The sequence below is a fragment of the Quercus suber genome, unplaced genomic scaffold (assembly GCF_002906115.3).
Source record: "Quercus suber isolate HL8 unplaced genomic scaffold, Cork oak 2.0 scaffold_198, whole genome shotgun sequence".
Taxonomy (NCBI): domain Eukaryota; kingdom Viridiplantae; phylum Streptophyta; class Magnoliopsida; order Fagales; family Fagaceae; genus Quercus; species Quercus suber.
The window spans coordinates 116,387-130,185 of record NW_027069656.1 but is presented as its reverse complement, the minus strand read 5'-3'; the positions used below and the strand labels follow the sequence as shown (position 1 = coordinate 130,185).

Below are 13,799 nucleotides of genomic sequence, written 5' to 3'. Positions count from 1 at the left end.
GCTAAAATTGGGACAATCAACACTAGAGACAAATCTAAAAATGAAGCCACTGATAAGCAGAAGTAGAGACAAGTGTATCTCTGTGAATCATTATAAAGTGAGACAATTTAACAGCTTAAGGGTTCCTCTGTGTTGGCTGAGCTCATGGATCTTCTCAAATTATGTTCCAACCATTCATGAACCTAGACTGTACTCCTTTCTTGGGTGCCAAACCCAAACTTAATTAAAAAGAGCATAAACAAACACAAAGTCTTTCCTCCACAAACATCAATAGGGAGGGAGAAATTGTTAGAACAAAGTAAGTAAACAATGGCCATTTTGAAACTTGAAAAGTACCATTTCCTAAAATAATTTATATGGGTTTATCTTATTTCCACAAGTTTATTATTATGACTTGTTAAAGATAAAGATTTGAACAAAAAAGCATCAATAGAAAAAGAGTCTAAAAAATTTATATATATATATATATATATATTTAAAAAAAATGTAAATGATTAGATGATTATAGAAAAGGGAGAGGGAGAGACCTGGAGGTGGTGGAGCTTGATGTGTTCCTAGACCTTCTTGACGGCGTGGGTGCAAGAGGACTCGGTGGCACCGTCGAGGAATTTGCCGAGTTGAGGAGAGATCTGAACCACCTTCTGAATGCCGATGTTGGAACGAGCTTTGGTAGTAGTGAGAGAGACAGATCGGCTGTGTGAGTGAGCGAGAGAGAGAGGGAGGCTGAGGTGAGGCTGACTGAGCTGTGCGACTGAGAGAGGGTGAGTGAGAGTGGAGAGTGGAGAGTGACTATGAGAGAGGCGTTTAATTTGAAAATGCCCTATTAAAAATCGACTTTCAGAGAGTCGAGGTCCATGTGGACTGACAGATCAGAGCCAGGTGGCGTTAATTACCACGTGGACGACCACGTCAACGCCAGATGGCATCTACGTGGAACTCGAGTTTCAGAAACTCGAGTTTTATGTGGATGCCACGTGGAATCACGCCACGTCAAACAGCAAAAACCGAGCCTCAAAAAGTCGAGGTCTGAGCGCAAAATTCGAGTCTTTAAGACTCGAGGTGTTACTAATTTATATTGTTTCCAAACTGGGCCAACTAACTATATAGTTGGCTAATTATGGGTAATTACCCATTTCGTCCCAAAAAAGCAACCAAATCCACTTTGTTGGCTTTGAAAACCTCGTCGGCACTTATCATTAACCCACAAGAAAATCCAAGTCTTTAAAGCCAAACCGAAAACCTAGTCGTCATTATCAAAGTATCAAACCACCTAAACTCACACCCATCACACATCGTCGTTGATCCTCCAAGGAAAAAAGAAAAGAAAAGAAAAAAACAAAGTTGTCCATCATAACCTCTTGGTCCACAAATCCTACAACAACAACCATAATTAATAAAGTGGCTCCACTCTGCGATAGAACAATGCTACAGAGGAAAGCATCCACCGCAAGGCCCAGCCGGTGCCGCCATTCATCTGATCTGTTTCTCTAGCTAAAGTTCCACCTCTCTTCTCCCTCTTTCTCTCCCTTTCCCCCTCTTTCTCCCTCTCAGCCTCTCAGTAGCAGGTGGGGATTGAATTTTGTTATTCGTTATTGTTCTCCAAAATCCAAATACAACGCCCTTTCTTTAGCTTATTTCTCTTTTCTTTTTCTTTTTTCAAATTTAAAATTAACGTTTTCTTAAAATTAATGAATTAATAATAAATTAAAATTTTAAATTTAAAAAAAAATACAAAATAGTGTGGTTTTGTTGTAGATAACGGCAGCAATTAACGGATGGTTAACAAAAAACTTAATTGAAAAAAAAAATAAAACTTAGAGAATTGAAATAACAAAACGAAAACTGAAATGAAAAATAGTGAAACTTAAAGTATCAGTTTTGCATTTTTGCCATAATAAATTTATCTAGTATTAATGATTTTAGCATATTTTAAGAATGAGTTAATGAATTTGCCTCTTAAAATTTAATTTTGTTAGCTGAAGTTTGGCTATTTTTATTTTTATTTATTTAATTTTTTGCATTTTAGGATACAATAAAGTTTTTTTTAATGCATTTTACTGACCAATAATAAGACTAAAATATTTTTTTAGTAATTGAAATATATAGATAAATATTACACACACACACACACACACACACATATATATATATATATGTTTAAGTGGGAGTCTTCTTTTATTTATGGGTTTTAGATAATTACATCAATTGCATCTATTATTCAACCAGCTCTAGAATGACCACTGAACTCAATGCATACGTATACTCGAATGGTACACCTAGTAGATGATATGGTAACTATTTGGTTTACCAAAGTTTTGGCAACTTCACATTGTAGATGGTATGATAACCATACTTATATCAGATGTTTTATTGCCCAATAAATTATAGGTAGCAACGGGTAGCTATGGTCGTGAATATGCATATTACTTATTATAAATGAATTATCGCTACAAGATTGTAAATTTTTGGAAAAAATGCAATTATATTGATTATAAAATTAGATCATATTTTGCATTGACACACTAATGAGTTCCTCACAGTTCTACTCTAGCTACTCTTTTTGGCTTGCGTACCTAACCATCATGGAACGTAGTTTTCATCAATACAGTGAACAGTATGATTCTATGTTTAGAATTGTACTATAGCATTATTGCAAAAAAATTTGCAATAGTTGTATTTACAATTGTCTGATGCAAAGAATTTTAAGGCTTAAAATGTCAAATTGCCTTTAAATATGATATTAGCATTCTCCAATGTTAATGCTCTCACATATCTACTCTAGCTACTCTTTTTGGCTTGCATACCTAACATCATGGAAGGTAGCTTTCATCAATTTGCCAAACCAAAACATCCTTTGGACACACGGGTGCATATGTACGAGTGTCATGAGGTCCACCCAAAAGAACTCTGTTGCATAAAGTAGTTCACACAATAAAAATATAAGTTTTAAATATTTTATTTTTAGGGTATGTTTGAATACTGTTTATTTTATTGAAAATTGAAAATTAAAAATACTATAATAAAATAATTTTTAAATATATAAATAGTGTCATAAAACATATTTTTAATAACAAAAATATTTTTGAATCTTATAAGCAGTGCATAGACTACTAGTGTGACATACTTAAGTGCCAAATTTGAAGTTCAAAGAGGTAGTGGTTTCGTGTGCAGTGCACGAGATTTAGAGACCGTTTGGGCAGCCCGTTTACTATTTGCGTTTGCGTTTTTTTTTTTTTTTTTTTTTTTTTGCTTTCAGCCGTATAAGAAGACTTTTTCAACTGTGAATCACTGTTCACGGTTACTGTGCGGCTACTGTCAATGAACAGTAGCCGCACTTGTTGACTTTTGTCAATGAATAGTACATATATGTACTGTTCACGATCCACAATTTTCACTTTTCAGCAACTTTTCATTAAAAATTAGTCTCACGATACTATTCACACATTTAAAAATTATTTTGTTACAATGTTTTCAGTTTTCAGTTTTCAGTTTTCAATTTTTAGCTGCATCCAAACGGTCCTAAGGGCTTTCATCAAATTGGCAGCTGTGTGTCCCACGTTTACATGCTGAGAAAAAGAAGAAAAAAAACGCGAACGCGCATGGAAAACGCAAAAGGCGCTCTTGAAGGTAGCTTTCATCAAATTGCCAAACCAAAACATCTTTAGTACATACATGGGTGATGTACGAGTAACATGAGGTCCACCTAAAAAAACTCACATTTCACTGCTTACACGTTTTCATTAGACTGATGTGATGTGACAAACAAAAACGTTGCTAATACGCGCTCTTGATGGTAGCTTTCATCAAATTTCCAAACCAAAACATCTTTTGTACATACATGGGTGCATGTACGAGTAACATGAGGTCCACCTAAAAGAAATCACATTTCACTGCTTACACGTTTTCATTAGACTGATGTGATGTGACAAACAAAAATGTTGCTAATACGCACATTTAATGCGGAGCCATTGGGACCAAGGTTTGTCCTAAGTCCTACCCATTTTGGGCGCGCACAATTGGCGAAAGGAGGAAGAGAGGAGGGAGAAGAGAGAAAACAGAGTGAGGAAGCGGTTCAGAGCCCCGAGGAGAGGAGAGCGATTCCATTGGGCTTTGGCGTTCAGAACGACCCAGTGTGGGAAATCCAAACCCACGATACAAGTAAGTTGTGAGCCCAAGCAAGGCCCAGCCCAACAGGGTTTCGGTTTTGGGCGCGCACACTCATCTAATTTTTTTTTTTTTTGGTTACATTCTTCATGACATATAAAATATAATAAATCATTCCTAATTTGATAGAGATATATAATATATAAAATAATTTAATGTTTAATTGATTACTTGATTATATTTTTTATGCATAGAATGATTGTTTGTTTAAATGTTTTGAATTGTTATAGTAATTTTCTAATCATAATCATATTATACTTAATAGGTTTTTTCTAATTAAATAGTTATACAATAAGTAATAGGAGATTTGAACACTAAATATTTCTATTGGGAGCACAAAAAGATATTAACCAGTAGAGTTATAATGTTTTCGACTATTATACCAAAATAAGAAATTATAATAGTAACATAAATTTCTCATAAAATTTGAAACTCTGAATACACCCAAAACATGTTTTCTATCGATTCTTCATAGAGCTGGAGTCCACTGTCCACATATTTGTTCTACCATAGGTGGGGATAGCAGCACGCACACGCAAACAAACAAAAAATACCTCCCAACTCTCCCAAGTATACTTTTGAACAGTTTATTTACTTGTATTATAAACCGTAACTTTAAACAATAAATTATCTTATTCTAAATAAGCCAGTTTAATTATTAATATGTTTTTTCTCAAAAAAGAAAATATTAATATGTCGCTTTAAAGCAAATAAATTGTCGACAAATAAGTAGGTCACAGTTTCTTGGTAATGGTTTACTTGTTGAAACTTGAAAGTTAGTTAAAATGATCTATAAATTAAAAATGCTCTGTATAAATAAATAAAAATTTCAAAAAATTAAAATTGCTCTCCTAAGTTTGCTGGTTAAAATTGCATCATGCTTCATGCACTCTCACACCACCCTAACTCTTCTTCTTGCACCTATAAATTCACTCTTGCTCCCATTTCCCTTGTAAACATATCAAGCATATTTTCATTTACGCGCGCGCGCGCGCGCACACACACACACACACACACAGAAACTGGACTTTTTGAAAAAATGGGATTTTCAAAAAATATGTTATGAAACTAGGCTTTTTAAAAAAACTAAGTGTTTGGTCGCGCGCGCGCACACACACACACACACACACACACAGAAACTAGACTTTTTGAAAAAATGGGATTTTCAAAAAATATTTTATGAAACTAGGCTTTTTAAAAAAACTAAGTGTTTGGTAAAAAATGTTAAAAAGTGCATTTTGAAAAAGCTGAGAGTTTAGCTAGCACTTATAAAAGTGGAGGTTTAAGTCGTAAATTACCAAAAAGGACAACATATATATATATATATATATAAAAGAGAATTCTTTGTTTTAATTATCTCTCTTAATGCAAGGTATGGACACAACATGTAGGGACTCAATTTGGATTGACCCTGAGTAGAGTAATTATGGGTTTTCAGCCCAATCAAGCCCAAACAATAAATTTGTAGAGAGTGGGTCAAAGGTTTAGGCGCTGGCCGTCGATCACCATGTATGAACTTTCTTTATAAAAAAAATACTAAGAGTTTCTTTACAAATGGGGGGATGCTCCTCGGCCTGTGGCCAAGGAGACCTTTTTCTTCTCTCTTTCCCCCCCCCTCTTTTTACTTTACTTGCTTTTCTTATATAATCTTCATCTTCCTATCTCCTTCTTCCATCTGTTGATCATCCATGTGCCTTTCTTCTGGTCGTCCGTCCCATCAGAGGCCTTATCAGTACTCAAGTGGGTTCACTCTGACCAACGTTACCCTGCTAAGGGGTTATCTCCCCATTAATGTGGCCAGGGGAGTTAGTTGAATGTATTAAATGCGAGGGTGACAGCTTACTTTGGGGTTAATCTTTCCCAAAAATCATCCTTGTCAGGCCGAGGATAAGGAGGTACTCGGCGTGGATTGGGAAAAGAGGCTTTCCCCAATTTAGCCTTGAAGAGTCTGTGCTCCTCGGCATGGGCCTTGGGCCTGCTACTCGATGGGCCGAGGCTATTAGGCCCACGGGCCCCACAATAGCCCCTCAAAACCCTGCTGCACGTTCCCTCGGACGGGGAGGAGGGTTTTGATACCTGCGGGCCCTCTAGAAGAGTCGCCCCACTTAGGTTTGTGTTGATGCTGGTGGCTTTTTGACTGCCCAATGCGCGTTTTTAGCGTTTCAAGACTTAATGGGTGCCCACATTAAATTTTGGCGGCACCACGTTTCCCACTTTCAACGGCATGATCTTTTGCTTTTATGAGCAAACGGTTACATTTGGGGAACCTAAGGAGGAGTATAAGTACCTGTTTGAATCGCCTGGTTTCATCATTTTCGCGCTTACAATTATTGACGCGTGTGATTTGAATCTGGTTCGACTTGTACACTATCTGAAGAGTATCGTCATACTTCTGTAAGTCTTCTTTTTCTAGCGATCCCAAATTTCCTTGATTTTACTCCTCCTTTTCTTCTTTTAGAACTTTTAGTCGTCTTTGGGGAATGGGTAAGTTTAAGAAGTTGGTTGAATTCGACGAGATGATGAACAAATTCATTGTCGACTATGGAATACCCAATAATGTGAATTTGAAATACTGTGAAGAAGGGGAGTGGTACCTTAAGAGGAGAGAGGGTGAAGTCGTGATCTCGATAGTCGCTTTTGTAGAAGGAGGGATGAGAATCCCTATGAGGCCGGTGACCCTCAATTACCTTAGGCATTTTCGTCTGGCTCCTACTCAGTGTGCCGTGAATGTATTTAGGATATTAGGGTGTGTAGATACCCTGAATGAGAAAATGGGGCTGAGACTGACTCACCACGATGTGAACTGGTGTTACAACCTTCATCACCTGAGGGGTAAGACGTACTATATGAAGACAAGGGACGATAGGGTTCGTCTTATCCAGTGTCTTCCTGACTCCAATAAGGGGTTAAACCAAGATTTCCTCATAGTGTCGGGAGAGTGGCACGACGGCTTTCATTGCCCAACGGCAGAGGGGGAGCCAGGTAGGGCATCCGAAATACAAGATAATCTAGGTCTCAGCATTTTCAAGTTCTATACCTGTATACTAGATTTGGTTGATTAACCATAGGAATTTCGCTTTTCTTTTCGCAGACCCACATGCTTTTGCACGTCATTTCCACCTGGTTAACAAAGCGGATTTGGAAACCGTTCTCAGGTCGGACCTTTTCTTGAACGAACCTGATAACCAAGTCAGAGCTGCTCATAAAATCCTCGGGTGCGACCCAGCTCAGACGTCATTCTCAGTTCCACAGCACGTAATTAGAGCTCGTGACCCTCGGCTTACGCAGATTACCGTGGTGGAGAGCGGTTTTGCTTTTACTGAGGGGTCTTATATACCTGAAGGCATTCCGCTATCAGGTCCCTCCTCATCCCGGCAAGTAACGGTGGCCGAGAAAGGACCATCTAAGAAAGCGAGGGAGGTGGTTGAACTGAGTTCCTCCGAGGACGAATATAGTGTGTTTGACTTAGTTGATCAGTCCGAGGATCCTCCCGGTGACCTAGGAGACCCTCACTTGTCCGAAGCCGATCTTCAGTCCTTAAGAGTTGGTACTCAGGCTGAGATGGGTTTAAAAAGACAGCCCCAAACTAATCTTCTTGACCTGCTTGAAGGCGGTTCCAAGAAGGATGTACCAGGGGAGTCGCAGCCCCGGCCCCCAGCACCTCAGCCTCAGATTCCAACCATGCAAACCAGGTCGTCCTCCGTTCCTACAGTAACAGCCCCTCCTACTGAGTCTCCTGACCCGAAAAGGAAAAGACTTTCTAAGGGTAAGGAGCCAATGGATGGGAGCAAATCCCATTCTTCGCCCGAGGAGGGTAGGACTCGCAGGCCTTCAAAGCAATTGAAGCTCGGTGATCAAAGGAAGAGCAAGAAGACCTCCCAGCAGCCCCAGGCTCAAGCATGGCTGCCTGCTGCCATGCTCCATGATCAGCCCCTAATGGATAACGCGTCGATACGAGAGTCTCAAGGAGACGAGGGGGCTCTCGTGGCCGAGGCCCTAGAGAAATCTCTTCTTCTTCCCACTGATATGGCCGAGTTAGAGAAAATGAGTGGGGTAGAGGTTGTCCTCGACCTTAAGAAATATCTAGGCATGGTAGGTCCCTCGGCACCTATTCATTTTACTAAAAATTTTGTCGCTTAGTATTTTTCTTTCTCTTTACAGAGTTGCTTGTTTTTACTGGCAGGCTATCCAGGCCCTTTTCAGGTTGGGCGAAGAGGTTGATGATCATAGCAATGCCTTAGCGCAAGAGCGCGACAAGTTCCTGGAGGCGGCCAATACTCTTAAGAGATCTGAGGCCGACCTGAAAAAGGCGACCGAGGATCTGGCAGAAATGGCGAAGGCCAGGGATACTGCTGTCTCTGACCTAGCCGTGGTCAGGAAGCAAGCTGAGGATCAAACTAACCGCTTGCAAGATGTTGAGGGTCAATTACAAAAGGCCAAAGAGGACATTACCTATATGAAGGCAAATTTGACCAAGGCAATCCATGAAAAAGGTGTTGCCGAGTATGCCAGGGACGAGGCTGTGAGAGCCAAAGACGAGGCGGTATTTGCGAAAATAGACGCTGAGCGCTCTATGGAAAAGGCAGAGGAGGATGCTTTCGCAGAAGGGGTGGCTAAGACTGAAGCCACTCTTCGGGCTCAAGTTCCTGCAGTGTGCAGGCATTATTGTTCTCAAACCTGGCATGAAGCCCTCAACCAAGCAGGGGTTGATATTTCATCTGATCTTAGAAGGGAGGACAGGGTATATTTCCCTATTGCCATTCGCGAGGTTGCATCTGCTGCTCCTGAGGAGGGATCCTCGTTACCACCGGTTGAAAGTCACGATAAGACCGCCGAGGATGCACCGTTAACTGATCAACCATCCGAGGAGGTTGAGCCCCAAAGAGCGTTGGGGGACGTTGTAACCGAGGGTCAGGAAATACCTTAAGACGTGGCAAGTCCTCCGGCGGACCTTTCGAAGCCAAGCCCTTAGGCCTTGGCCAAAGCTTTTTGATTTACAAACTGACTTAATTTGCCTACCGAGTTGAGGAGACTAGCATACGACATAGGATAACTTTGTTTATTTTCTCTTTGATCTTCTTTTTCTATCTCATTTTGTTTCTTGCCTCAGTGGCATTGTAAGGGAGTTGTATACTTTCCGTTTGAACTGAATACATAATACTTTGCTTCCATCTGATGATATTTTCCTTTGTTTGCTTTACTATTGTATTCTGCTCAATATTCGTATTCTATTCTGGAGTTAGCCTCATGAAGCCATCTGTTATCCTTCAAATGTAAATCTAAGGATCGTTTTATAGCTTGACTCTAAGTAACGCTTTGGTTTTTCTCGAGATATTTTCTTTATGGGTTCGAGTCCGAGGACCATACAATACCCTAGTTCTGTCTAGTACTCAGATGTAATAGTGTGTGTGGTTTTACCATAGGTTTGGGTCCGAGGACCATACAATACCTTGGTTCTGTCTGGTGTCCAGATATAATGGTGTGTAGTTTTACCATAGGTTTGGGTCCGAGGACCATGCAATACCTTGGTTCTGTCTACCACTTCAATTTTTCTATAAGTATTAGATATAATGGTGTGTGTAGTTTTACCATAGGCTTGGGTCCGAGGACCATGCAATACCTTGGTTCTGTCTACCACTTCAATTTTTCTGTAAGTATTAGATATAATGGTGTGTGTAGTTTTACCATAGGCTTGGGTCCGAGGACCATGCAATACCTTGGTTCTGTCTAGTACCCAGGTATAATGGTGTGAATAGTTTTACCATAGGCTTGGGTCCGAGGACCATGCAATACCTTGGTTCTGTCTACCACTTCTATTTTTCTGTAAGTAGAGGTTTATCCTCAGACCGCTTTACTGGAGATGATTCCTCCTTGGGTCAGATTATAATCTTTACACGTGGCGTTGATCTCACCTCCAGCTCGAGGCCCCATCGTTTTCATTTATGAAGCGCCCATTGTCCGTTCGTGTTCTGCGCTTGACGCTTTGGTGCGCGAAACGCGTCTTCATTAATGTCCTCGTAAATTAACACGAGTCCAACGGTCTATGGCCTCCTTGGAAATTGGTAGCTTCATTATTAGCCCAGCTGATAATTCTCTTTTCGAACTCTGCATGAATTAATTCTCACAACCCCCATCCCCTATATAAGGTGAGGAGATGGTTTCTCCACAATCCATGAACTTCCCAGCACAAACAGAAAAGACACCTTCTTCTAGCTTCCCAATCCCTTTTAACAACCCCGCCGTAATTGTGACTGGAGTTGGCAAATATGAGGCGGCTCTGGCGCGGTGTGAGGGCATCCAAGCCAAGAGCCATTATGGCCGCAGCCCCCACTAGGCTTCCGGTGCGGCAGAATCTAAGCGTAACCCCGATGGCGCCATATAAGGTGGCCCGGAGGGATGTTGTTAGAGTACCTAACGTCTCTCCTCGGAGCGCACCCCCGACGAAGAAGACGTGTGAATTCACCTCATGGGCGGTGCTCGAGTGTTGCCGTCTCCAACGGCCAATACTCGTGAGGATTGGAGAGAATCAAGGGAACATCATGGGGGAAGGTATCCCGGAGCCCCTGCATCTGCTCCTCTCTTTGTTCCAGCTCCGCCTGGCCGAGAAGGGAGTTGTCGATGGCCTGGAAACATGATGGCCCTCCCCCTTCTCTGCCTTTTGTGTCAAGCTCTCCCATTCTCTTTATACCAATAAAGGGACGGCTTGACACTTCCCACCGGCTAGCTTTTTTAGGGCGCTCCACCTGGGCCTCTGATTGTAGAAATAGCTGGTAAGATTAGCTTGTAAATTTGTTTGTAAAACACACCTGCCTGAGCCTCTGATTGTAATTTGTACTCTTTCTATTTATGAAATAATAATATCAAGATTTCTATTTTCGCTGTCAAATCTTCTATTTTTTTTTTTTCAACCTACTGTAAAACGACTACTTAGAACACTCGCCTGGTGCGCCGGCCAGCACCCTAATCCTTCCCACAGACGGCGCCAATTGTAGGGACTCAGTTTGGATTGACCCTGAGTATGAATGAGTTTTCAGCTCAATCAAGCCCAAACAATAAATTTATAGAGAGTGGGTTAAAGGTTTAGGCGCTGGCCGTCGTTCATCAAGCATGAACTTTCTTTTATAAAAAAGATACTTAGAGTTTCTTTACAACTGGGGGATGCTCCTCGGCCTATGGCCGAGGAGACCTTTTTCTTCCCCTCTCTTTTCCCCCCTCCTCTTTTTTACTTTACTTGCTTTTCTTATATAGTCTTCATCTTCCTATCTCCTTATTCCATCTGTTGATCATCCATTTGCCTCTCTTCTGGCCGTCCGTCCCATCAGAGGCCTTATCAGTACTCAAGTGGTTCACTCTGATCAACGTTGCCCTGCTAAGGGGTTATATCCCCATTAATGCGGCCAGGGGGATTAGGTGAATGCATTAAATACGAGGGTGACAGCTTACTTTGAGCCCGGTCTTTCCCAAAAATCACCCTTGTCAGGCCGAGGATGAGGAGGTCCTCGGCGTGGATTGGGAAAAGAGGCTTTCCCCAATTTAGCCTTGAATAGTCAGTGTTCCTCGGCATGGGCCTTGGGCCTGCTACACGATGGGCCGAGGCTATCAGGCCCACGGGCCCCACAGTATGCATTTTAAGTGAAATTGGAGATATATTTTTACCGGATTGTTCCTAAGTTTTGCCATAAAGTTTAGGGGTATTTCTAAACCACATAAAAGTCTTATTCAAAGAAGGGAAATCTAAATGTCAGGGATAATGTGAATTTTCCATACCAAATGCTACATCCCCACCCCCAGTTTTATATATACTATAATTTGATCATGTTTGAAATATTTTTGAGTTATTTATGAACCACATAAAGTCCCCTCCAAAAAGGAGAAATTTAGATGCTGGGAATAATATGAATTTTCCAAACCAAATGTTCCTTATTAATCCCCACTCCCAATTTTATATATATTGTAACGTTTGAAATATTTTTGGGTGAGAATTTCTTGCAACTTGGCAATCCTTGATGAGTTGTCAAAATTCAAATTTTTTTTTTTTTTGAGAAATAATTATAACATGCTATAAACCCCTCAGTTCCAACCATTTCTCCCCTTAGACTCCCAAGCACTTTGTGCATGAAAATATGCTAATTCAGTTACAAGGCCTTTGGCATCAAAATTCAAAAGATAAGCAAGTGAAAGTGACGAGAAGATTTTAACAAGATCCAATTTTGACTTATAAATTCGGCCAAGTAAAATAAAATGAAACTTTTGGCGTCAAAATTCAAAAGATAAGCAAATGAAAGTGACGAGAAGATTTTAACAAGATTCGATTTTGACTTATAAATTCGGCCAAGTAAAATAAAATGAAACTAGCCTCTAAGCATGCATTCACACGCGTGCTCAGAGACTCTTCTATTTTTTGGGTAAAGGTTTTGGATTTTTTTTTTTTTTTTACAAAGAAACGTATGTTTGTTTTAATTTTAATTATTTTTAATAATTGATAAAGCAATTTGAAAATTATAAGGAGAGTGATCCTATTTTGTAAGCAACGTTTTAATGAGAGTTAAAGATGTATCTACTTATAAAAAAAAAACAAAAACAAAAAACAAAAAAAGGTGTATATATCTATTTAGTTTAGTTTTTTTTTTTTTTTGTTGATAACTATTTATTTATTTATTTATTTTTTTGGTTTGGATATTTAGATTTTTTTTGGATAAAAATTAATACTAATATTTTTGGATAAACATAGGGTTTTTTTTTTTAAATAATAATAAAGTAGTATTAGAAACTAAGTTTTTTTTTTTTTTAAGGAAAAAAACAACAGAAGCGTAGGTAGTTTAACTAATTTTTCTATTAAAAAAATAATAATAAACGTATAGTTATTTTGAAGAAATGGGTTAGTGAAAGAGTGTTCTTATTTTTAGACATTGTTTTAGTGTAAGTTAGATATGTATTTTTACCGAACCATCCTTTAGTTTTGTCTTTAATTAAACCTAGGGGTGTAAGAGTGTTTTGGGAAAAAAAAAATTCGGTCCAAACAAAAGAAGTCCTTTAAATAGTAGTATAAATATAGATGAAAACAACTTAACAACAAAAGGAAATTGTGTGGCTGCTGGGATTCGAGCCCAGGTCTCCACGGCCACAACGTGGAATTCTTACCACTAAACTACAGCCACTGGATGGTGAATCATTTAGTAATATTTTTTAAGTAATCATAGTCAACTTTAGAACCGGTATCTTTTTTTTTTTTTTTTTTTTTTTTTTGAGAATGAAATGAGATTGGATTTGAACCACTCATTAAAAAGAATACTGAAAAAGTGAAAGGTATGGAAGGAGTAGGACAGGTGCTATATTGTCAATAATTTTCTAGTGAAACCATTCTAGAAGCTTGTGCTTAACCATGAGCATTTTCAATAATTTTCTAGTGAAACCATTCTGGAAGGTTGTGCTTAAGTCTTAACCATGAGCCATCCAGAAACTAGTATGGAAATTTACTGTACAAAATGTCTCTATCGTAAAAGCTTTCGGTGATGATTATAATTTATTAAGATGGAGACAAAAGCAGAAACCACACTACCTACCAACTCTAATAGAGTATTCGCAATGTTTATGGTAGGCAGCATTCTCATTGGTTCGTTCTGTTCCTGTCTTAG

General features: G+C 39.4%; 1 non-coding gene across 1 annotated transcript; it reads right to left on the bottom strand.

Annotated features, from left to right (window-relative positions):
* Window positions 1-13,250: 13,250 nt before the first annotated feature.
* Window positions 13,251-13,322, bottom strand: TRNAH-GUG (transfer RNA histidin (anticodon GUG)). Its single transcript has one exon. It is a non-coding gene; the product is annotated as a tRNA-His (tRNA).
* Between the last annotated feature and the right edge of the window lie 477 nt (window positions 13,323-13,799).